The sequence below is a fragment of the Athene cunicularia genome, assembly GCF_003259725.1.
Source record: "Athene cunicularia isolate RWA chromosome 6 unlocalized genomic scaffold, athCun1 chr6_part1, whole genome shotgun sequence".
NCBI lineage: Eukaryota > Metazoa > Chordata > Aves > Strigiformes > Strigidae > Athene > Athene cunicularia.
Window position 1 is genome coordinate 15,510,300 of NW_020799105.1, and position 26,938 is coordinate 15,537,237.

Below are 26,938 nucleotides of genomic sequence, written 5' to 3' on the forward strand. Positions count from 1 at the left end.
GCTATAGCAACTATACTGCATTTTTTATAAGCTCTGGAGAATGCTTCTTATATACTAGGGCCCCGCTGGACAGCGTAATAAAGCCAGAGAGGATCCCATTGTTCCCCTGGGTTTGGATCTTGCTGGATGGGCACTGGAAGCACACTCAGACCTGGCTGCTTGTTTGAGCAATTAATGAGTATTGTGTACGTTTCCTTCTGACATCTGAACTGCTTTGCCAAGGATGTACTTGCCACTTGGTGGAGTCTGGTGTCTTACCTTGCTGAAGGGACAAGGGGACTCTGTGGAAGAAAGAGGTGTGTCTGCATGGTAAACCTTTATAGAAGAGGGAAGGATAAATTGAATCTCTTTATCCTCTGCTACATAAAACCAGCCTCACATACCTATAACCCATGAATTATTTCTTTACACAGAAGGGTGAGAGAGAAGCATTGTCTGAAATATTTATGAAAAGGAAGGGCAGAAGAATTGGTGGTGGTCTTTTAGTTGAATTTTCAAATAATTCTTTTAGAGCAAGAAAAACAGAAATTTCATTCATATTAAAAGTTCCTTCAAACAAAAACTCCTTCCTGTTAAAATTTTAATTTGGGACGATCAGAAACTTTGTGGGTTAGGGTCTTGTTAGGGTAAGGATAGAGTAAGTAACTATAGTGATACAGTGACTGATGATCTTGCCCTACAAACTTTGTGTTGAACTTAAGCTGGAGAGGGTAAAAATATTGTCTGACAACCTTCTTGCAAGAAGGCATCTCTGATTAAAATAGAGGGATCTTCAGTAAAAGCAACAGAATTGGTCATCTCTTCAATCCTTACTTAGTTTCAAGTGCTTTAACTTCATTTGATGCAAGAAATCAAGTGGAAGATGTCATTCCTGTGGTGGGAATAGAGTGCCATTGATGTCTGGGGTCAGTTTTGGTATTTGACACTTAAACTAGAAATACTAGCAGTGATAAGAGTGAAGGAGTTAATTATGTGTGTACAAACAAAATGTCGAGCATGTTTCAGCTGGAAGAAGATGATACCCTTTGTCTCTATGGGAGAAAGTTTCCAGACTAATAGGGAACTTCTAACATGAATTAGGATTGGGGTAGGATTGTGGGGAAAAAAAATAATGAAGAAAGGTGTTAAGATGAAAACCAAAAGGTATCAGTTATATGGGTGTAAGCGAACTACATATGTCTTCCTTGGTTCACATAAGCGCTGTGCTCTACTTTCTTTTATCAAGAATGGAATGGTTGGGAAGCAGGTCACTGAGAGGACAGTATGGACCTCCTGTGCTTTTGGGCAAACAGTTCACTGAGGTAGTGGGCTATAGATAAGAATGGCAGGGCAGCCTCACCTAGTGATTGCTGATCAGCGGGAAGCTAATGCAAACTTCCACTAACTCGCATTTCATCTCCTTGGCAAATAATATTTGCAAATGGTTATTCACAGAAGTAGCTGGAGTGGGTCAGTGACCAGCATTTACACGTGTAAGAAGTCTACAGGTGGAGCCTAAGATGAATCTGTAATTAAAGGCTAAATATAAGAGGGGACAGATTAATCTAGAGTCTTAATGCTGACTGTTGCTCTAAAATACAAGCAAGGGAATGCAACTGTGGAAGATGAGGGGTGAGTTCAGCAGGCTTGTTTTCACCGCAGATTTAACTAAGACTCCTGCCTAGGTTTTAACCATTACCATATATCAAGCAAAATTATCCTTGCCTTCTGACCTTCACTTGGATAGCTGACACTTTGAGAAGGTTATGTTGGAAGAATAATCCGCATTGCGGGTTATCATCCATTTCCACCATTCCCTGAAGGGGACAGATAAGTTCTCCATGTGATGCTACTGAGCAGGAAGGGCTTCATCCCTGGCCCACTGTGAGAATTTGCCAGACTGAAACAGTGTTGGATGGGCCAAGACCTCTGCTATGGGGAAGCTTGTGCTTGGGATCAGAGATATGTCAGGAAGCTGAAGTGTGTGAGGGAGCCATACCCAGAAGAAGAATAAATCTGTCTTTATGTGGGGGAAAGCTTATGTACTTCTCCCCAGCTTCTTTGGGAAAGCCTACCCATTATGCTGTCATTTTTTGTTTTATTGTTTTTTCCTCATTTCTGCAATGTAGTCTTCGTCTAGCTGGTATCAACACTTCATTCTCATTTTAATTAATAGCTGGAAAATAAAGTTAAACTTATCTCAAGGTGCAAACTCAGTTGTTTCCTTTTCCCTCCTCATGAGAGAAGAAGTGTCATACTTACAGCTTTAGTAATTGCAAGAGGTGACTGATGGGAAAGCTAAGTAAGGGTCTTTCCTGTATGGATGTTATTTACCTGTGAAGTGGCTGGGGCAGTTGGGAGGTTTTGCAACTTGTGTGTATGTCTTTAAGGATACGAGTGATTTGAAGTAACAAACCAGAACTTTTTCCTGATTGAAAGGGTGCCTAGACTTATCTAGGGCTATGGCAGGATATTAATAGAACATACTGCATTTCCTTCGCATAAAAATACGAAGGGCACTTTGCTGAGAAAAAAATCCTGCTGTGCCTTTCTGTCTTTGGGACCAGCTCATCACCCAGCTAAAATTAAAAGGTGAAGTCAGGCAGTTCTTGCTCTCTATTTTTAAACTGCTTCAGCATATGAATGTGAGTGTGAAATCTTTCTTTAGGCCTCTCTTAACTTAATTACCTACTTATTCAAAATATTCTCTTCTCAAATTGCTGAGCTATAATTATATTCATCTTTTCTATGGATACACTTTAGCTATTCGATGTTTGTTTAATTAGTTTTATGCTTAATTTGTAGTTCTTTAGTTATGTACAGTGATGGAGGCCTCGCGGTAAGTGCTTAAAATCTATTTTGGTCTGTTAAAAAATTAGCAAGTAGATGATGTTTTTGTATATCTGTTCCATATTTTTCTTTGGAAAATATCATGAAGTCCACTTTAAGAAAAGAACATCAGTAAGAAGAATTCAAACGAATAATTTTAATTTGAACTTAATAATAGAAAATGATGTAATAACTGAATATATTTTGTTATACTTTCATTTATTCAAATAGTTTGTTTTGCGCAATCTTATTCCTGTTTTATTTTGTTTATATGCTTTTTCTTTTGTTTGGGTGGAAGGAGTGATGTGGCCCCAGCACAGGAGGTGCCATGGAATAGTTTATAAACCATAGATTTGTCCCGTTTTTCTGCTGATTTGGATATCCTGAGTTGTTCTTCCTGCATTTCGGTTCATCTGTGAAAAATTCCCGTCAACCACCTTTGAAGTTAAAATGAGTTCCCTTTGCTTGCATAGAGAAATAATGTTTTCCAGTCTCTTATTATTTTCAGCCTGCAGAGGGTGTGCTTTCCTCCTTCAAACCATCATCGCCCGGCGCAGTGCTGTAACACACCGGCCGTTAACACGGTACTGAGTGTAACCTGGCATTGCACCCAGAGGTGCGAAGGGAAAAGGGCGGCTGTCTGACTCCGTCCTCTGTGACATCTGTCCCGCCGTTTCTTTGACTATCAGCTGTTTGAAGCCCAGGCTGTGGGACTTCTACTCAGCTGACCCCTCCTGAAAAGGACACTCCTGAGAGAACACAGTGTTTCTTTGCATCCTCTCTCGGGACTGGCTATTGAGCCTAAACATAGTACAAAATGGAGATACATGCTCTTTCCTTCTCAGTGTTTTCCTGGTTCCTTTGCTTCTGTCAGTGGGAGCAGCTGTGGTGTCGGAGATTTTGGGAGAGTCTTCCCGGCAGTTTCCTGTGTCTGGTCAAGCAGTGATCAGGCTCCACCGTGCTGGGTCATTTGTGTTTTGACAAGTATCTGAAGCTGGGTGAGGTGGTAAGTTTTGAAAGTCATTGCCTTCAGCGTTCACGTAGTCCTGGAGCGTGAATATGGGAGTCAGTATGTAGTCCTGCCTTTGACAGCTAAATGAATAAACCGCCTGCTGCAAACTGTCTTTGGGGTGGCTGGTACCTGAGGATGGCAGTAGATGTGGTTACATCTCCCCTGGGCAAATCCCACGTGCTGTTGATCTGACTGGTATACTTCCACATACCTCCTTCGCCTGCTTACCAAAAATACCAGAGATTTCATAGGCTTGGGTGTTACATGACAGCGCATTTGTATTGCTGGTGAGAAACATGTTGCTATTCATGGTGTTTAGTGGCAGTTTAGTTAGACAGCTAGACAGTGATGTTAAGTAACACAAACCTGCAGCCCCAGTCTTCTGGACGCATCTTCCCATGCCAATCTTGGTGCTTGGAACAGTTTGCCCATTAATTTGTTCCAAACTTCCACCCCCTCCCTGCCCTCTCCACAAAACCCCTGACAAACCATCTCTTCTGTAAATACTCCTGCTTCAGCTGGCCCCTGCCCCTCTGTTCATGCTGTTCTGTCCTGTTGCCCATTTTTTACTTCAGATTTAAAATTTTTCAGCACAGAGGTTTATGTGAGCATTTTACATCCCGTAAAGAAATACACAGACCCCTTATTCTTTCAGAAATCAAATGTTGTATTTTAAGACTTAAATATGGACAGGATGTTCACCTAGACAATTGGGTTTTTTATAAGGCTAATTATATTAATAGATTTTCTTTTCTCCAGCTGGTGACTTAGTCCAATATTAGAAATGCTACACTAACAGTACCTGCAGAACTTCTGATGCCATCATCTTTGTCTGCATCTTCTACTGCTGTTTAGCTTTCAAAACCAATTGTTTCTCTATATTTGCTTTTGTAAATGAACATAGTTATTGTGAATTAGTCAAACACATGCTTGACAAAAGCATCTTATAAAAATTAGTGGGTTTTAATGGTGTTCACGTACTTCTGTGCTTGATATGGAGCCTGAAGAATTTGTCCTCTGAAATCTTACATTGTGTTTTGGCCATTGGAAATGAAGCATCTGACAGCAATAAACTATCAGAAGGTTTTTCCAGTCATGGGCAAGCAGCCATTATGTATACATTAATCCACAGTAGGAGGTTTGGACAGCTTTTGATTTACTAGCACTTCTCTGTTCATTGTAAGCTGGAGATCAGCACAGCAGTTACCTTTAAAACTGACTGAAGAGTACTGAAATGAAAAGGAGAATTTTATGGCTATGATGCAAATGTAGTAGAACTGTTAATTATACTTCTAGCTAATCTTAAAGTGGATTTTTTCAAGGTGGCTAAAGGACTATTTTGTTTAAATATGCCTGTTTTAAAATATCTTACCAGTTTTGTCTCATTTTAAAGCAGACACTTTAAATTCTATAATGTCCTTTTCAATAGCTTGGATTAAATAACTGGAGAACTAGAAACTCTATCTGATTTTTAGCAGCTTGAGCATTTAAACATTTATTTGAATGCTGCAGAGTTTACATGAACAGATTTATTAGCTGAGCTAAACATATGGTTTTAAAGCTAGACTATAAAAATTCTTACGTTTTCTTCATATCGTGGCTTTAAGTAGTTTTAATAGACTTTATTCAAAGAATTTGAAGTATTCTTGGTTTTGTTTCCAAGAATAGTACATGATAGGTATTTAAGTGGATAATAAAACTAAGAGCCAGGTCATAAAGTGGTGTTCACTAACACATACAAAAATAATACAAAGGTTCCTGTTATGTGATCTGATAACAAAATCAGAGGGAATAACTGTCTCGTGTAGCATATCACACAGGTGGAATAGAAAGTATCTATCTCAACGTTAGTAATAAAGATGTACATAATATATCAGTATTTTTGTGTACATGTGCTTTTTGGAATGTGTATGTGCGTTTGTGCACCTCTATACAGTTTATTTAAGGAACTCCTATTTTAGAGATAATTCACAATTTTAGCTGTTAATATCGCTAACCTTTCCCAACATATAAATACTCCATTGTGGTCTCTCAAACAGCTGTTGTATCCTCCAGAAACACCTGTGCTCCTTTAACCAGGGAATTGTGTAACAATGCTGTTAGGATGATGATGTCTATGATAAGCTATTGTCCAAAAGGACCTTCAGTTTCTTACCACATTTCTGAGGCAGTCTGGGTCAAAGCATTGATATGATGGAAACTGTGTTTATGTTTTCAGGGCATGATTTTAAAAACAAACAGACCTGAACTGTTCCAAAAATCCCCCAGTGCTTTGGCTTTTCTATCGGTTGAGATTTCAGATTATTGCATGGCCTGTGACATGATCTAACTTTATCAGCAACTTCTATAAGGCACTCCTATAGTTTTTACCACATTTGTAATAAATCTGTGATGATGCTAGCCAGACCTGATTGTTTGGAGAGTTGGGGATTGTGGAAGAGTTGAGAATGTTGTATGAGCATGACTTTGTATAGAGACTCTGTGTGTATGTATGCAAATTTATGTATATATACACATACATAAATATGTTTTCCTGAGCTGTGGATAATAACCCTGTTGCATATCTCCTTAGGCGTACTGAAGTCTTGAAAGTAAAATGGGAGTGGCCAGGGAAAGCCAGTTGAGAGGTTTCATTTGCTGAGCTCTTGGCAGGTTGTCCTGTCAAGGGCTTGGCTTTGTCTTCCTGGGAAAAAAAGTATCTCAGGGAGCACAGTGGGGTATGTCAGCCCAGGGCTATCGGTACAGGGGATTCACTGTGAAACTAAACTGCTGCGTGGTGTTGACCCTTGTTGGCTTTCAGCCATGGAGCAAAAAAATCAAAGAAATGGATCTAAGTGCTGTTGTATAAACTTTGCTTCACATGTCAGAGGTGGTGCTGGTCCCTTGCTGACAAGGAGCATGTCTGACTGCTCTTACAGCGGGAGTGAGTCCTGCAGCACACGCACCATGGGCCAGAAATAACATGGGATGCTGGGCATTCCTGATGGGAAAAGCGGGAGATACTAAAGGCAACTGTGACTATACAAAACACAATGTTTGTCTGCTGAGTTGTTCTCCAGTGCATTCTTTGGGCAGCATTTCTCTTCAGCAGCTGATCATGAGCAGTTTTTTCTGCCCCTACCAGCACAGGAATGACATATAGCACAGGAATAACCTATATACTCTGTGACTGCAGGGGCTCTGTCCGCTGCCAGCCTCTCCCACCCACTCACTGAGTTTATTTGGGGCAGTGACCTTAAATTTTTGTGTTGCTGTCAAATGCCATCACACTTTTGAATCTCACTGCATAACTAATAGAAGTTGCTAACCAGTCACTGGGGCATCTTAAATCACCTTGCTGATTCTGGAGAGCTGTATTCCAGTGTGGTTTCTCTGGAATAACTAATCCACCACAAGAATGGATTCGGCAAGACAGTTCATCAGTGGAGATTTGCATTGGTATATAATTGGCTAAGGTTGTAAACTGAAATTCAAATTTGTACTTAGATATGGTTTTTATTTAAAACAAGATCCTCCTTAGGATTTCAGTAACGTATTTTACAAATCACTCTTCAGATGCTCTTTCTGGAGTTCAAAGGGTTACATTATAAATGAAGAACAGATTCAGGAGGCTTCACAGTATTAGTGATTGTCTTGTAATGTTTTCCAGATGGCAGAACACGATGTAATCCATACTGCCCAGTTTGTTTCACTGCACTGTATACTCTGTCATACCCAGTAAGTTACCAAGAGACTTTAAGAAGCTCATCAGGCTGTTATGACAATAGCTGGTTAATCCAAATGTTCTTTATTATGCTATGAAAACTGCAGATTAACAAATCACTTGGTGAATGCAGGAAGATTGATGACTACTCAAAGCTCTGCAAGAACTAGATATGCACCTCGGATTAGTTTAGCTCGAGCTACACTTCAGTGAAGGAATTCCATTTTCCTCAGGGCTGTGAAGTAGTTTACATCTGTTCCACTGTACGTTTCTCTAGCAGCACTGGGTCATTTTGATTCCTCTTCTTCGGAGAGGTGATGGAAATGTTTATTTGTTGTTTTCACTGATCTGAAATAAAACTACAGCACTAGCATCACTGGTGGTGTGGGCATGGTGGCTAAAGTCAAATTAATTGCAGCTTGCAGTTGCTCATAATTCTGCTGGTGTTTGTTCACTAATGTTGTTTACTAACTGGTGCTTTTATTAGGCTGACAGACCATGATTTGAATGGCAAACCCATCAAATTTAAGTAGGCACTTAGCTCAGGATTTTCTCAGCATTAATTGAAGGCGCCAGGGCTATTGCGTTGGGACAGGTGCAGTCTTGCTGTGCAGAGGCAGGATTTGAGAAGCACAGGGGGAATGAAACCTCCCTGTGCATCCTGACATCCAGCTGTGTAGGGTTTCTCACTTGAACACACATCCAAGAAGTCTTCAAGGGACATTAGGGCTGGAGTAGGAGTTTTCCATCTACTGGCAGTTATCCTACAGAGTGGGTTTTGTAAGCACTTCTTTAGGCTATCCTACCCTTTGATTAAGCCCAGAAAAATGGGATGGAGGGAAGAATAACAAGAGAGACATAAATACATGGTGTTAACTAGCTTCTGGAAAGGAGAAAATTTCCTGAAGTGGGTTTACTATCTTGTGTGTCGTGTGAAGTGTGTTTAGTATCTCATTGTCCATGGAGCAGCTGCACGTAGGTTGCCATTGGTAGGACAGATCTCTGGGCTGGTTGATCTACTCTGGCATGGCACTTGCTACCCTGTCTGTATGCGGTTAGACAAGAAGGGTTGCAGCAGGAGCTGAGTACTACTGTTTCCACCACAGTTGTAGTTTTGATGGTTGTGCCATGTTTGCTTGTGTTGTTTTACCCAGTGACTTCCTCATCTGTTTTTTGTCATGCATGGCATTGCTTGGCTGGTAGCTGTTGTTATTTTTCCTTTATCATGTCTCTGGAGAATTCCACAGTTCAGTGTCAAAACATTCCCTCTTAGGGGAGGAGGGAGAGAGGAGAGATTTACATGATGCACATGTCTCATTTTACAGTTTCCTCATGATCTTCAGTTTGGCTGCTTGGAAGAAGCATTTGTTGTTCATGGTCATTCAGTCTGGGCTCGTTTATTGACTCAAGCTGTCTTTGCTTACTGCAGTATTGCTGGTGATTAATGCACTTTGCTGTTCTGATTTCTACAGCTTGTCCTGTGAAACAAAATTAATGACAGTGGCTTTTGGAAATTGGAGAGTAGCAGAGAGCTAATTATATTTTATTTTTTTTTTTAGTAAATATTCCCCCGAGTCCAGGGGAAGGGCTGTGATGCTCTCTTACACAGTGCCTTTCCTTCTTTCTCTGTGTCTTTTGCAAAGAGTGTGTGGAAATGGGCTCACCAGTGAAATAAGGGCTGGGAGAGGGGACAGAGGAGGGGAAAGAGTCCTGAAAGGATGGCATTTTCATGCCCTTCTTCCAAGCCCTTATCCTTTTCCTCCTCTACTCCTCAGCAATTTTTCCTTCAGCTTTCCTCCCACAGAAAATCCTTCTGATGACCTGTCCTGTCCTGATCTGCCAGATCCCTAGTTTCTCCTGTATCAAAACTTCTTTGGTTTTAACTATTTTGTGTAAGAATTGGCTGCTTCTTCCTCAACAGCTAAACCTTGTGTATAAAGCACAAAGAAGAAATATCCATTGCTTTTCCTTGTTTGCAAGAAATGCCTTGGAGAATCACAGCAGATCTGACACCTGGAAAGATTTTTGCTCAGAAATGCAGGTCACTGACTTGTTTTAAGGCAGTGGGAATGGAAATTCAGCATTTCTTTGTCTGAGAGAAGACGGAGATTTTCAGACTGGATAGAAAAAGAAGACTTTTATGTTTATCAAAGGCCTAAAAATGCTCTATTAACAGCAGTTTTCTGGCACAGTAGAGTGTCTTTTCCAAAAAAATTTTACTTTTTTGATGAAGGAGTGACTGTAAAAGACCTTACCTTCCTGGGGAGAAGTAGGGAGTCCTTTCCTCTATTTTAAAGAGGCTATAAAACGAGTCGAAATCCTGCCTCTAAAGATTTTTGGTATGCAGAGCACTGCTGTAAGCGCAGATTTTGTGTTGGCTCAGCGCACAGACTGCAGGTCTCGTAGCCATAAACGCAAAAGGTCAGGATTGCATTTAGCCCTAACTATCCACTCTGTGATACACTATTAGTCATAGAAACTTGAGAAATTTGTTAAGGTTTCATTTTGATGTGTTGGGACTGCTTTTAAAATTCCATCACAGTTTAAAGTGGTACTGCCAGTAGGAAAGCCAGTTGATTAAATAGTGTTTTTAAAAGATTTTACTCCCCTTATGTTTTTTGTGAATTTACTGTCACCTTCTAATTTTAAGAGAAAAAAAAAAGAATCTGTAAATGTAAAAGCTGTCTGTTTAGAAATAAATTATTTATGCATAATATGGTTAAAATACTTTCATGTAACGTATCAGTTGCAGGAGTGGTACAAGATCACTTTAGCAGCAATAGCCTAACAAATTATTCAGATACAAGTAAGAATTTTTTTTTTAATGTTACAAATATTCCCTTAAAATTCTTAATTACATTTTTCTTCCCACCTCAAGCCCCAATTTCTAATTAATCCCAATTAGGCAATTTTTGTCAATCAGTATTGTGGTACCATTTTTGTCATCTCCTAGGAGCTGTTTATCTAAATCTGTTGTGTCAAACCATAACTTTTATAGAAAGCTACAGAGCAAACCATAAACCACTTCTCCATAAATCACTTATTTCAGTCTTTAAACATCAGGTTGTACATGTTATGCTTGCCATTTTTCTGTTTAAAGGTGGAGGTTTTTGTGAAGTAGTCATGTGACATGTTCTGTTCAGTCTTTTTTCTGCTTACAGAAAAAAGAATATTTTTTGCAGAAATCATAGAACAAGATATGAAACTGTACTACTCATTTTTTCCCCATTGATAACAGATAAGATCAAACTGATAACTATCCGTGTCCTGTTCTTTACAGGGACTCTATTGAGTAGGTTGGGGAGGAGTGGTGGGACAAGCAAAATGGATAATTACTCATGTTTATCCATCAGTCAACAATAACATACTGTGGCACATCAGACAATTCTACTGTAATTAAATATTTTCTGTTTAAATATATTAAAGTGTCTCACATTTGTTCATATTATAGCTCATCCTTGCTTACCATAACAGTGTATTTGTGCTCTTGAAGGTGATTGCAAAAATGTCCCATTTTTGTGCTTATTCTTTAGATGTGTTGAGCACAGAAATTTAAATCATTAGCTCAAGAAGCTATTACTTTCTGAGATACTGGCTTATTCTTATCTTAAATTATTTCACATTCTTGTATATATACGTAGAGCAGAAGGAAAATATATGTTTTCATCTATATCCCATTAAAAGGATTGTGTGTCATTGAAAAAACCCTCTTCCAAAAGCAGGTGTTTATTTTTCTGGCAAAGGAAGTCCCTTTGAGGTTGGAATCACAGATTGGAGACTGGCAGGTCAAATTATTTATCACTTCTAAACTAAACATATATAATGTGAAACCTCTTTAGGCATGTCTGATTCTCCGTGGTGCTATTTTGAATTATTTTTCTCAGCACATACAGGAAAAAGCCTGAAAACTTTTTTACATTTAGTGATTTTTTTTATTTTTATTTTTTTAAATCAGATTTGGAAATAACTCATTGATTTAAATTTGTGAATACAAATCTTTTAAATGAGAGGGGATGGATACTCAGGAACAAATTTAATGGAATAATACTAATTTAATCTCATTTAGTAGGGATTTTCATCCTGTTCTATACACTGATACTTTGATAAATGCAACTAGTTAAGTATTACCAAATAATACGTGCCAAATAAACCCTTCAGTTACTACATACGGATGATTTTCCCCCTTGATTTAATGAAATTCTTGTTCTCTCTGCAGCTGTTCAATACATTAGAGTCTCACTATACCTGAAGGTTTTTAAAGTCAAATATTATTTTCTAAAGCTTTCTGTTAAATATTAAGGCTATTGGTAGAATTTTCTTCTGGTAAAAATTCCAAGTAAAATGCAAGTGGAAGTTTTTTTTTCTTGTACAATTTAAAAAATCATCCTTCAGTACTTCTTACAATGAAAATATCTTTATGCAACAATACAATGTAGACATGATGCAGAATTCCTTAACTATTACAACTTTGGAAGGCATTTTTAAAACTTTGTTTTGATCCTGAATTTAAAAAACATTATAGAAAACTATGTTATTGTATAATCTTGAAAAAAATCTATCAGTACTCAGTTTATAGAGTTTAGAATATACTATTTTAAAATAAAAACAAAGATTTTCCTTAAAAAAAACCCCAAAACCCCGTTTCTTATGCAAGACAGCCTTGAAATAGAAGAAGCTTTGTTCTGCTGTTTTCCAAAGTAATCTGCTTGTCTCAGCTAAAAAGCATACCACCTTTTTATTAATTAAATTGCATATCTCAGAAACTGATTTATTTAATTTTGTCTGAGATTATAAAACGCTGCGATAGAGAAAGTGTGGGTCCCATACCTGCCTGTTTGAAAGAGATCAAAGAACTGATTAATAATTGGTAACATCCAGGGGAACCTTGTCAGATGATCTTGTCAATGCATTTACTTGATCGTTAATCTACAAACTATAACCTAACATTGACTTACAGACTGTCCTGGCCTTAAGTTCTGTTTCAAGCACCCTGTTCCATTTCAAAAGATAAAACTTTCCATAGGCCAGAGCTTATCTGCCTGGCTTCCTGGCTGACTGAGATTTAAGCTATACTGGCTTGGACAACGCACGCAGTTGAACCTTGTTAACTTAGGCGAGTGCTCACCAGGAACATGGGGCATTACTGAATTTTTGTCAGTAAGAGGAAAACCTCAAAAGCAAAGATAATGGATCAGAAAAGGTAGTGTATTCATTTAACTTGATGATATTGGTTTGTTATAATTACTTAGAATAATATTTCTTTCCTAGTTCCATAAAAAGGAAGAGAACGTAGGGTATCTTACTGCTGTGAGTGGCTAGTCGATCTTTTGTTAGAAGCATTTATGCCTTCAGTATGTGATATTATTGTGTGATTAGCAAAGGTCTGTGTGTTTTGGTTTTAATTCTTACTGTGAATGGGATGGTGGTGGCATTTGTAAAGACGACATCTATTTCTATCGAAAGCATAATGCACAGACACAAGAGAAGGGACTTCAAGGTAGGATTATTTTTCTTAGTTGTTCCCGTGGCCCTTGACAAACATGCTTTTTCTCAAACATGAATTCAGAGTTGCTATTCCCAAATGAGTTACAGCTGATACGGATGCCATTATATGAAGTGCTTAATGTGGTTTGCAAAACAACTAACAATGAGATAACTGTGGAAATGTCCTTTGCTGCTTCCAGATGCAGACAGTCTATTTTTGACCTGGAGACCCATATCAAGCCCTGGATTTTGTCAGGTCAGGGGGTGGGCACCAAAGACCTTATCTCTTTTCTTCCTTTGTTGACAACATATCCTTATCCTTCGTGGGTTCTGGGGTGACTGATTGATAGTGCTGGTATTTAAAACAGCTAGATAGGAGAAATCAGAAACTTCTATTTTTAAGGATGCTTATTAAAGTTACTAGCAAGGCTGAGGGAGCTGCAGGGTTGCGGGAGGAGAACACTGTTAAGTGAGACTAGGAAGCCACAGAAAAGCATGCTGCCTTCAACAGTGCTCTGTTAAAGAGAGATGTATTAAAAGCATAAATTAGTGTTAGATAAGCATAAACAATTTGCAAGTATTAAATAATTTCTACCCTTCTTCATTTATTTACTGTTTTTATTTAATAGGTGTACTTTCAGGAAAAGTGCTTTTTTCTGGTGCATTGGGGAAATTTTTAATTATGCGTTTAATTTTTTGGTTTGTTTTTAAGGAGGACCACTTTAATTACATAGTATTTTATTCAAGGAAAAGTTATTGATGTGCTTTTAAAAAAATACTTACTGTTAGGTAAGCAGGTAAAACTCAAATTCTATGCCTTCATAAAGATAAGAAGTTGAAGGAGGCTTCAAAATAGCCAAAAGATGAGCGCATCAAATTCTGTGCAAACCATTAGAACTCGTAAAGGAGGGCTTGGTCTGTATTGGAGTCTGGTAGTAGACAGTTTCACTCACATTATGTTAGATTATTTTTTTTAACCCTTTAGTGTCTTGACTTAATATTGCTCCCCTGCTCCAAATTCTAGATCCTGCAGTATTGAAAGAGCAAATCAGTTTAACTGCAGAGTTACTGCTCTCTGTGGGTTCATAATAAAGAATTACATAAATAAGAAACGATATGTTTTAATTGGTTTTATTTATATTGGGATTTAAAGCTAGAACAAAGTAATGTAAACAAACCGTAACTCTGTGAAAATTTAACAGTTCCGCAGCTATAAATAATGCACAGTTTTCCAGAAGAAATGCTGAGTATGGACTAGAAAAAAACAATCTTGTAAGCTTATTGTTACAGTATTGCTACAGGTAAATATTGGTGGTTTTGGCAAAGTGGTAGATTTTTGTCTGTTTTTAGTCTCTTTCATATCATAACAACTCTTCCTTTACTGGAGGAGAGGTGGCAAAGGGATGGAGAAGAAACAATTTATTCAGTATAGGCATTTAACTGGTAAATGGTTCTCTATCTAAAGACTCATTTGCAAAATTTAAGAAGGACTTCGAAGGAGGAAGTGAAAATGCATAAACTTATGCATTAACAGAAAAATGAATGCTTTGTAATGTATTCAAACTGTGTAAGAATGTAATTATCAATAATAGTTAAATTGCCTCTGTCTTCAACTTAATTATATCATAGAAAATATATTACAGGAATCTTCTTTATGGAAAATATGGCATTTTCTTTTTGTTGAGAGGTTACTGAGGTTTTTTTATGCCCTTTGTTAGGATGCCTACTAGCTGTGAATTATACCTGAAAAACAAAATTAAGGTGACAAATAATATGTATTTAAATTTGTGTTAGTGAAGCCTAGCAGAAGCTAGTATTCAACACTTGCATTTATATGATCCTTATTAGCCAATGGATGCAAATCTCGGTATGAGAAGGAAATACTGCTTTGAACAAAGGAAAACTGAAATTCTTTCATCTTTCAATATAAATTCTCAATCAGAGAAAACATGGTCATTACAATGGCATTTCACACAGTCCAGTAGCTCATTTAGGAGGCCTTCCCTGGACATATTCAATGTGTTAACTGCTGTATGTCTGTCTTTTCGTTATCTGCAATGTTAGTCTCATGGGGTTTTGTGTGGTTTAAAATGGTTGGCAAGAGTTTTATTGAAATCTGACTAAAGATAATCTGACTCAGAATATTTCTGTAGCAAATAAAAACAAGTGCTACATGTTGGTATTGAGTAAGATTAAAAAGAAGTTAGAAAAGCTGAACTGATACTCCTCAATATCGTGCTTTGTATTTATATCAGTATAGATAATTTCTCAGTTACAGTCTCAGGTGAAAAACAGGAATTGAGTTAAAGCCACACAATAAATTGTAGTTTAATTATGCCCCTGTTTCTCCTGTAGTGACAAAGATCTTCGTATCCTTTAGGAAAATTTTGACAGTGTATGTTATTAATTACTGTTATACTGTTATAATAGCTTCTGTTGCAGTCATCCCCATGAGTGTTAACTGCATACAGTCCCAGTTGTGTTAACTAAAAAATCCGAATCACACAACTCGGCCACTCCTTGTCCTGGGAGTCTGCAGTTCTGGCTGCAGATTTGTTAAATGCTCTTATAAAAATTATAAATTTAGGCTGCTCTGAAGCACTCTTCAATCTTATGGATGTTAAATGTGGATTAATCCCCAGTGACTCCTTGGACTAGATGAGTAGGTACAAAAGCATTTACCTGTTAAAAAGTGGACAGTATGTTTTCAGTGGGTTGTATGTGGTTGCTGGTTAGAGATCTGTAGAACTGCCATATGGAAGTGTTTATCTTTTTAAGTGTCATTCACCTGTCTTGAAACTGTCACCAGAAAAAGGAAAAAAGATTGGAGGGAAAAAAAAGAAGAAAAAGAACTATAGTAAAGAATGAGCTGCTTTGGTCCCAGCCAGATCCTCTACACCTCTCTGGTTAGAGACTTGGGATTTCTTCTTTAAGCCACCTATCTTCAAGGATTTAAACAGCCAGAATATTTTATTTGGGTAGTTGAAATTTTCTATGTGGAAATTTTTCATGGTGACTTTTTAAAATTTCCCAAAAACCAGCTTTCAGGCTCTTTGTGTATCAAACAGGTGATACAGGTCAGCAAAATATTAGAATTGTGCTGAACATGATAGATTCCTTTAGCAGTATTTTGCTGTCCTTTCACTTGGAGTTTTTCTAAAGCTATGACCCATGTTTTTGTACTTTTATTTTAGCTGGAGTGAAAGTTAAGAAATTTCTTTTTTATCAGATTTTACTGGTGATCTTCAATATGGTTTGAGTTTAATGTTTCCCACTAAATGGAGTGGCAATCTAATAATTTTGCTGCTGATGCAGCATTGTGTGTCTGAACACGAGTTGCTAAACTCTTAGGTAAACTCAAGTGCTTGCAGCGACCTGCTGCATACAGCACTGTAAGCAAACCTGTGAAGGAGTTGTTTAAGCTACAAATTACTCATTTGCACAATATATCAAATATCACCTTGGTGGGACATGAGATTTATTTATATTTTAAAAAATACTCTGAAGCCATTGTTAAGGTATGCTAATAAAATCAAGAAGGGATTATATTCCTTAGAATAATTAGCTCTGGACCAGTTATTCACATGTGGCTTTTTACTCAGTGCATATACATTACAGACATATAACTAAGCAAACGTGTAGTTTTAGAAGCCCTGTTATACCAGTAAATATACTCCCATTTTATTAGCCCCAACGAGCAGCAGGGAGCATGAACTCTTCCGTTCCAGGAACATGCAAATACATTTTATATTCCTTTCTGCCTTTCATCATATATCACAGTGAGCTTGTACCAAAAATTTGTATTTTAGAGACTCCTGGTCAACTCTGTCAGAATTATACTTGCGTACAAAGTTGCCAAAGTCTGTAGTTTTGGGGTTTTCTGATTGTTATTTGTTAGTCCTGCTGGAGCTTGAAAATTTCTTTTTTAGAATTAGCAGTTCCTTTTCTGAATCTTTGTCTGAGCTTTTTCTTAATCTTTGTCTGAGGAAACATGCCAGGGAATCCTCCACATGCTCTCTGATTAACAGCAAAATAGTTGTTAATGTCCGGTATTAAATTCTGTTAAACGGCACACAGAATGTATAAACACTTGACTTTCAATAAAATTACGAAAGAAGGAAAGAAAGAAATATTGACTTTGTTGAGCAGGACAACAATCCCATTGCATTCGGTTAAGTGATTTTCAAATCCTCCTGTATGAATAGCTGACATGGGACAATTTGAAGCCCAAGCCCAATTAATTCTCATCGATGGATCTTAGAGCTGTTACATTCATGGAAATTTATTCACGTACATATTTGGGCTTGGGAGAAAAACAAAATAAAAATGACCTTAAAATAAACCAACTAACAAACCTGTGGAGGTGTTGGTAACCTTGGCCACTCATTGAAAAGTGCCCCCTAAATAGCCTGTGAAATTAGTGATGATTTTTTTTTTTTTTTTTCCCTTCATAGCACAACTGGGACACAGAAACCCCGTTTTCTTTAGCGAGAATGCTTGGACGCCCTCCAGTCAAGTGGGAACAAAGAGTTGTCTGTCAGGGTCCCCGGAGCCCCCACATCTGCTTTTTAAAACAGGATGTGGGGAGGGGTAAAAATCCTCTCCATCTGTGACGCTAACACGGCTTTAAGAACACCTGGAATTACTAGACCCAGCATTTGAAGCTTATCTCTGGAGCTGATTTCTGATAGACTAAATGCCTTTAGGGGCCGAATTTCTGTGTTATGTGGGAGCTTAGTGTTAGGGCAGGTTTTCTACTGGAGGATCTGGACTGTAAAATCTGAACCCAGTCCTCCTTTGGAAAATCGTAAAATAATTTCAACAACTTACTTCTGGGAGACTGTTTAGCCTGGTTTTAGCATTTATTAAAAACCCCTCAACAAAATAACAAAAAAATCCTTCGAGTAATTTTTAGTGCATTTCACTATCCGATTGGAATTTTCTAAGCAAATGCATCAAATTTTTGCCTTTATTTTTGTTAACTGCTTTCTGTTTAAGTTGACTTCACTTGCTTAAATGTTCAACAAAGCAGGGAACATTAAGGACACAATCAGGTTAAAGGAAGTTTCTTCTGTGCTTGAAAGAGTATTAAAAAAAATACCTGTGCATTTTCAGTAGAGCCTGAAGGTGTTTCCTCTGATCAGTGTGCAGTGAAAATAGCCCAAGTATGACATATTATCAGTCAGCTTTTAACAGAATGTGCTTCAACAGTTACTCAGATAATTGACCAGCTAATAAAAAGAAGAAATATTTTGGTGGACAATTTGTGAAAGGAGAATAATTTCTAGACTACTTTCTATTAATTATTCCTCTGTCTCCATTTTCAGATAAAGATTCTGTTGGTGAATTCTGTCAACAATTTCAAATGATGTTTCAAGTGATGTTTAATATGATTAAAACTGTTTTAGGTCTCTGTGTATCATGTCAGAAAGACTTGTTGGGTTTCTCTTTGTTTGTTTCATTTGCCAAACGGGCTACCATATCCTGGCTCTAACACTTCTAGATTTCAGCCGTAGCACTAATAAAACCTGTCTGGGCAATTTACTAAAGGTCTGCTTTCTATTTCAAAGATTGTTCATTTAAATCAGTGGCCTAATTAGCTGCCTATTAGTAAGTGTAGAAATTTCTAATATAAAAATAGGAAATCTGGTTCAGAATAGATGTTACAATATATTTTAGACAGTAGTCGTAATAAAAAAATGTGGTTGCAGTCATCTTTATTTCTGGAATTTTAAAGTTTGCAGGGAAACTCTGAAGTGGAAAGGTTGACAGCCATAATTGTAATTATGTGTTCTTGAAACTAGTAGGTGAGTACTTTAATGACTGCTTTTTGTATTCACTACTCATCTTTTATGATAGCACATAATCTCAAAAGTTCATCAACTTGTGTTTTATGTTTTTAATATTGAAAAAATCCTGCCTGTTAGAGGCAACTGAGTGCATTAATTCTTGTTGTTTCTTTTTATGGTAAATACCAAGTGATAAGGATGCTCTTGGCTTTTTCGGTCAGCTGAATTTCTGCTGTTTTTTCTTGACTACAAGTCTGATGTGCTCAGAGATTTAGATTGTGATTGTTTTGGAAGTCAGCTTTGGTTACTAAGAATGAGTGTTCAATTTTGTCTCTTGTATAATTGTCATCTTAAAAGAAAATCTTTAAATTGCCACAAACTACAATAATGTGTCAGCTGGGTTGGCTACATCCTTCTTAACAAAGAAGTCTGCAAAATACTGAAACTGTAGCACAGGACATATTTACTTCATAGGTTCAGATAAAGATAGCAACAAGATTGTCTGAAGGATTACTTTTAAATTTATGAAATAGAAAATATTTTATATGGAAAAAAACCCTATGAAATTAGATGATGGGAGGAAAATCCTGATGACAGAGAATTTGTGTTAATGTGGCTTACAGTTTGTGTTCACTCTTTCTTCTGACAGTTTTAACACTGTGTAATCCTCCATAATCTAAAACTGGGTATGCACTGTTTTTTCTGTGAAACAATGTGGGGATGGGGGGTAGAGCAACAGTTAAAAATACCCCTGTATATAACAGAGGTTTTTCTAATTACTTGGGAGAAAGTATTGTAGTTACTGTAACTTTTAGAATTATTTTCCATTACTGTACACTGGCAACCTATTCAACATTTAAGAAATTTGTATTTCTGTATTGCTTTTCTGAGTGGTTTGAGTTGCACGTACATCAAGAAGCTGCTATGCTGTTGGCTTGTTTGAAAAAAATATGATGAAAATTTCCCTAGACATTAGCTTTTAGAGTAGAAACATCTTATTTAGAAGCCAGCTCATTCTTTGTGAATGCTCTAAAAGTAAATTGTTTATGTTAGAAACTTTTTTTTTTTAATAGTAACTGTCTTTGACACTTTTTTATACTTGTCAGTCAAATATTTTCGAAGTAATTTTTTTAGTAATTTTTAAGTAGATATATATTTCTAAGAGGCACAGTATAACAAATGTATAGCAAAGATGAAGGACCATTGAACGGTGGTAAGGAAATACAGTTAATCTCTTGAACAGTGCATTTCATCAGTATGTGTTAAAATTAGTTAAAATGTTACATAATTTCTGTTTCTTTGAAGTTAATATATTCTTATTAATGCTGGCAATGAAGTGAATTTTCCTCACTGAGCTCAGTAAGTTGTGTTCTGTGCTGTCCGGAGGGTACAGGGAATGAATGCAAAAGCATTTTGATGTTATAACTAAATGTCAGTGTACTACAACGGTTGAACAATATGAGCTTTTCATGTCAGTCAGACAGTCCTTTGATGTGTTTGGCATTAGATTTGGGGGGGGGCTATCTAAAAGGTGTATTACATAAATATTGTTAATGACCATTAATGCACATATTATAACACAGAAGTCAACTAGTAATTATTTTAAACTATTATAGTTGGTTTTATGTTGCACTTTAAAACGGTAAAAGATAGAAACTTTGTTTTCCTTTGCATGCATTTAAATATCTTGAAAGGAGGGTTGGGGTTTTTTTTTTCAATTGTATAGCTGCACTTTTTCTTTATGGAGCCAGTTTTCTTCTTCTAGCTTAAGGGAAAGTGGTTGCCATACAAAAATACCATAGCATGTTACCCGTGCCCTTTAAAATGGTGTGAAAATGCAGAGCCATCGCATATATCATGAATTCCCTGTCTAGACACACACACATATCATACTATCTCTTCTTTCTTCTATATATGGTGATTTTTTTTATTCTTGAAATGAGTTTATTAGACTTGAACCTGGCTGGCTTTTTTGAAAAATAGTTTGTGTTAAATTCCTTTTGATTTTTATATCCATTTTATATATATATATATATATATTTATTTTTATATATATATATATTTTTTTTTTTTACTGATAAACCGATTATCAGTGCTTTGTTTTCAAGTACTTTTAAGGGGTATGTGAAACAAAAATACCTGGGAAATATCTGGTAACTCCTGTAAGATCTGTGAAGAGTAATGGCTGAAATACAGAACGGATGAAATTACAGACAATGCAATAATCTACCGTTATACTGCAATAACAAACTAAAAATGTAATAACTAAGAAGTGTGAGGACATTCTCTTTCTCACAATATTTCGGGCAGGAACAGTCCACTTGTGCTAGGAAAAGAGTAGGCAGTTGCAGTAAACCTGCTGTATTACCCACCTGGCTGTAGGCAGGGGGCTCCAGGCATGAGGACAGCTTGCCCCCCGCTCCGCGGTGACATCGCTGGGGAGGCTGCCGGCGGGGCGAGAGCTGGCCCACGGCGCGCGGGGCTGCACCAACAGCCTTGTAGCCAGAGCCCTCACTCTCGGTATTGCTACGGCTTAGATTGCACAGGGACCGAGAGGTCTCCGTGCCATTCCCATAGGCGCTGTGCACATCTGACAGGATGGTTGCCTCTACCTCAAAGACTTTGTTAAGGATTAGAGGGCTTTAGCAAGGATTGTATGGTTTCATTGCTCCGAGTGTTGGAAAATGCAGTTGTGGCTTACACGGGTAGAGGTTACAGTCTGGTTTGAAAGATGAGCTACAGGAGGTTCCCATAATACTGTGAATTTAAGAATGTGAATTGAAGCACAACAGAGAAGGTAATAAACACAGAGAGAAGAAAGAGGAATAACACCAACAAGTGAACTGGGCACACAGACTAGTTCTGGGAGTACTTGGGTTGCCTTGAGTCAACAATTTAATAGTAATTTGCCAATATATATTTGGCTACTGGTAAGGCTCTACAATATCTTGCATCCTTTTTTGTTTACATATTGATTAAAAATAGAACATATTACTCTCTCTCATGTGAATGAACTGGGATACTCCCTGAATGCAGTTTAAAAGATCAGTATTATAATTTAAACCATAGAAAACACAGGTGCAGAGAACATAAATAAGATTGCACATGCTTTAGCCATTCCATATCATGAACTGCTTAATTAACCTTCTTTGCTTGTAATTGAATATAGCCCAACCAGGCTTGTGTTTATGAACAGCAATGGGTGATATTTCTTATGAGATTCCTTGATGAGATTGCCATGTCATCTGACACTCTTGACCAAAAGTCATTTTCTTACCTCCTAGCTTGTCAAGATCAGTATACTTCTTTTTTCACAGCTTGATGACAGATGAGACTAGTGTGCTGCACATGGGAGTCTTCTCTGTGCTAAGATGTAAATGAATGAGTTTTATAGCAGAAAGTTAAGAAAGCTTGCCCCTCCCCCCTCCCTTTTTTTTAAAATGAGCAGTGAAGACCATTGATGTGTGTCATTAATGGTAATGGTCCACTCTAAGGAAAAGACACCTGCCTAGATGCTTCATGGGGATAGGGGAAGGCTGTCTGTGTTCAGGCTATGGTTTTGAGTGTGAAGCCTAATTGGAAGTATCTCGAGGTTGAGCACCTTTGGTGACTCCTGCACAGCAAACTGATAGATCTGATTTCGATTCCCAGTGGTAAAATATCTGTTTCACAAAGCCTGGTTATTGCCCTCGCCAAAGGGAGGCTGCATTACTTTAGTCTCTGTAAGGAGTCAATGTTTTCCATTGTTTGGGAGCTACTTGGGTTTATTTATCCATTCCTGGTTGTGTTGATGCTGTTTGGTGCATCGGTAGGATCCCAGTAGCCAGGCTGGCTGTATTTCCCAGTAGACAGGGGAACATTCTTATTTCAGCTTTCTAGACAACAAGGATTTATGTGTGGGTTTCAGTGGCCTTCTCAAGATGCTAAAATGGCTGCATTTTGTTCAGAGGTTGCCCATCTTGGCCAGTCACAATTGGGGGTTCTCCATAACTCATATAGAAAGTGTTAGAGAGAAAGGAAATATGAAAGAGGGATGAAACTCCTGTGGGCTTTTGAAGTCAGTGTCAGAATTGTGGTCAACTTGCTTATTAGTAATTAAAAGTGACATTTGAGAAATAACACCCCCCCCCAAAAAAAAACCAGACCTGCTATCCCAAACAAGAAGAAAAACATCACTTTTTCTGGAAGTTCATGATGTGGAAGCAACTTACAGGCTTTTATATACTTCTTTCAATTTGCAGAGGAGCTAGGTTTATTCAGGCCAGTGTTAGGCTGGAGAGAGGTTTGCAAAGAGGTCACTGAACTGTTGGGAGAATTACTGTGACATCGTTGCAGTTAGTGGGTTTGTCACTTTGGGGCACAGGAGTGACAATGTGACTGGTTGATCTCTTCCAGAAACCTCTGGAATCCAAGAAGAAATTTAAAGGTGATTATAGTATGTCGTATCATTTACATAACTTACCTATCAGTAACACTTCCCATATTGTCAGATGTGTGTGTGTTTATATATATGCCTGCTGAAAGGTTTGGATTTAAAGGATAAACTCTGACAGTGATGTGGACTCGATTTGACCTTGAAAAAATGTAAGCACCTCCTCTTTGATTGTACTGCTTTGCATAAAAGAAAAAGGAGATGCCTACATTAGCCATTTCTTCTTCTACTACACAGGCTATGCAGGACTTCTTGTAAGAAAAATGAGCAAATCTGATTATAGACCTTGACTTAAGCTTTTGACAACAATCTGGTTTGGGTTTTGTTCACGAGCATTTAGGATAAATGGCTGGAATAACAAGGATTTGGGTCACTGTTGATAGTCAGCAGTGTCCATAAGTGTGGCTTTTCACCAGGCTTCATGCCATATTAATCACAAAGTTTGAGAGCAGTGGTGGGACCTGTCTCCTTGCTGTCAGTCCCTGCAGCCTGCACACTGGATGTGTCAGCACAATGCCACTGGCAGATGGAAGAGTTGAGTAAATATGCACAGTTATGGTTTAAGTGAAAAAGCTGTGGGAAAGGAAATACATTAATCCATTGTAGCTGTTTTGTTTTTTTTTTTTTCTTTTAAGTAAGCCTCTGTAATAAATTGTGAGTTTTTCCTGGATTTACCCTTTATATTTCTAGATTCCTGTCTTGAGTGGGAGAGGGAGTGGAATAGAAATTGAACTGAAGCATTAAAAAATACTAAAATACAGAAGCAACTATCAAAAATTAAATTAGGTTGTGTATGTGGAAAGAAATCCTGTTCCATATGGTCTCTTTTATGAACCCGATTCAGGAAATCCTGGTCTAGCAGATCATAAAATATGCGCTATGCATACAAGTGTATAATTTATTTAGGTGGTGGTGTGGAGGTGATGCTTAGGAGGTGCTTTAAAGGCAGAAAAAAAATGAAAATCTGACTCTGGGAAGAGCTAAACTTGATGAACTGAGTTGATATCAAGTTGATAAACTTGAATGAGTATGGGTTTGCTCTTTGAAGGTATACTAAACATTTGATCTTTTAACTCTTTGGGTTTTGGATACTTTCTCCCTACATAATCAGGAATTTCATGTCTGATCCTTTCTTTGATTTTTGCAGTTTTAAGAACTTTTAATGTATATAAAAACAAAAGCCAAAAAGGAAAGGATGTTGAATACTTTACAAAACCTTTTTTAAAATTCAAAGCTATTAGTATAATTTTGAAAATACTTTTGTTCCTTAAATGTTTCATTTTGATTCTTATGTCATCATTTTGCTATTTTTTCCAGTTGTTACAATTTTTATATGCTAGAAGGACCAGATATCCTAAGAAGACAATTTCCTGAGCCATACAGATGTGGAGAAGCATGATATATTTTTCTCTCCCATTTCCCCTTCTCCCTTAGTTTTAAATCACTTTTGAGGTGCATGAAAACTTTATTCCTTACTCTTAAAAGTACTGTGGCCCCTGCTCAGTGTAGCAGCAGTGCAGGATGCCTGCTGCTCCTGTGCAGGGTCTCCATAGGGTTACGAGGGAGGGGTTTAGGCTCCTGCTTTCTGCCGATGCCACAGCTGCTGTTGCTGTATGTGGCACAGCTAATTTGCCTGTTTGATGTCGATGTGGGTGTTGCTGCAAGGGCTGATGACAAGTGGCTGTGCATGAGGACATGGGTAGCAGGAGTCTAAACTTTTTCTGCAGAAGTGCTGTTAAAATTCAATTAAATGCCTGCTCAAAGATGGGGTAGGAGTGACAGAGCCTGCACACACAAAGCTGAGCTCAGAGACGGGCACTGATCCAAGCCTAACGTATCTGCAAGCTGTGCCAGTTGCTTTTGGCCCTTGTTGGGATAGAGGAAGCCATGGCAGAGCTCCGTGTTGTTACATCTAGACCCATTTCTTGTGCTCAAGCCAGTTTATTTTAAGCTAGCTTGAAATATCTCTACGCTGCACCATAGTGGGTAATGTATGCAAAGTCATGTATTTCAGTGGTATCAGTTGCAAATTGAAACCTTTCATATGGAAACCTTACAGGGAAAAAAAAAAAGAGAATTGGAAGTAAATAGTGTAAAACTCTAGCTAAACTGTTGCTGACTCTTAAATATTGTCTCTTGCTTGTGTGGAAGCTGGGAATACTCTAGGAAGAGGTGGCCAGTTAAGGACACTTGGCTGAATTAAATCATGGCTTATGTGGGTTCTGTTGTATCAGTAATTTCATATCCTTCTAAGAGCTTGTTGATCTTCTTACAAGGGTTTGATGTGAACAAAGTCGGGGCAGAAGCTGATGCAAAATATGTATTACACAGCCAAGTCATGCACAGCGAAATGGGTAAACCCACACGCATTTGTCCTGCAGGCTCCTGCTTGTTGGTTAAATGTTATTTCTGTCAGGTCTGTCATGGTACATATATATGCGTGATCAGTTTTGTTCACCTTCTGGTGGCGTTCCAACATGGAAAACACATGGAAAAAGTGCAAATACTACCTTAATAAGCTAACACTCAGAAAAACTGAAGCAGAGCTGATTTTTTTTCTTTTTATCTTTTTTTTTTTTTTTCTTAATGTCACTGAAGTACATTGTAAGCAGAATAGCTTCAAGTTCAACTCTCAAAGCTGCTTTTGTCCTTAGAGAAAAATCCCTTCCAGAGTAAAACTCTGTGCTGGCTAGCGCTAGCTCTAATGCAGATGGGGCACCTAATTCCCTTATGAAGGAGAAATTGTAGCCGTGCAAACAGGAGGAGATGCAGATGTTTTCCTTGTTCAGATCCGCTCCTCAGATAACGCTGTACTGTGCGCCATGTGTGCACCGTGCCATGTGGATCCTGCAAATCTCAGAGGGGCTTTCTTTAAACATACGCTGCAGCATTCCAGAGCTGTGGCGACATGGATGCCCATCACAACCTTTCTCCTTCATGCATCTTTTCTGGTACTTGACCCATGCCAGATACATAAGTATCTTAGGAATGAAGCTTTTACAGACTGATTTCCCCGGCTGCTTATTTTCTCATGTAGATGTTATTCCTTTTTCTTGCATGAGTTGTGAACAAGAAGTTACACCTTTTATCTAACAACTGAGGGACTGCAATCTGAAATTTCACTAATGTTTATGCAACTTTCTGCCTCCATTGCATTTTGAGATACAAACCACGGTTCTCTTCTACTCTGCAAGCTGATGGGTTACTTTTCTTATTAATTGTTCTGTTGCTCATCAAAGTGAGATACCACAGATGTTTTCCCCCTACCATAGTAGGGGAGAAGTTACCTTCACCTCAAGAAAACAGACTCCTGTTTATTTCAAGAAGCAGCCTGTTCTGTTGGGGCAGTATACCATGATTCTGGCCTCTTGTCTGAGTGATTTGTGAGCAGTGTACCTAATGGAAATGTCTGCTGGGGTATGTGGAGACTGAGAGGAAGGATAATACCCTGTTTCTGAGGCTATTTCAGTATCATGGGAACAACTTCATCAACTGGAGGAATGAAATTCTCATTTGGTATTTTGAAAAATAACCTTCATCTTAAAAACATTTTTAAAGTACCTTTTGTTGCATCAGGGGAAGAGAACATAGCAATCTTATACCAGCTGTCTTTTTTATAAATGTCCTTACATAGACCAGCAGAGGCTGTGACATTCCTCTTACCCCCCCCGATAATCTGAAAATCTTCTGTGCTGGAGCATCTGCTCCAG

General features: G+C 37.9%; 1 long non-coding RNA gene across 1 annotated transcript; it reads right to left on the reverse strand.

The window, feature by feature from the left end:
• Positions 1-4,419: 4,419 nt before the first annotated feature.
• LOC113481756 lies at positions 4,420-21,373 on the reverse strand. Its single transcript, XR_003398725.1, has 2 exons — positions 21,169-21,373; positions 4,420-9,001 (listed from the first exon to the last, which is right to left on the reverse strand). It is a non-coding gene; the product is annotated as an uncharacterized LOC113481756 (long non-coding RNA).
• Between the last annotated feature and the right edge of the window lie 5,565 nt (positions 21,374-26,938).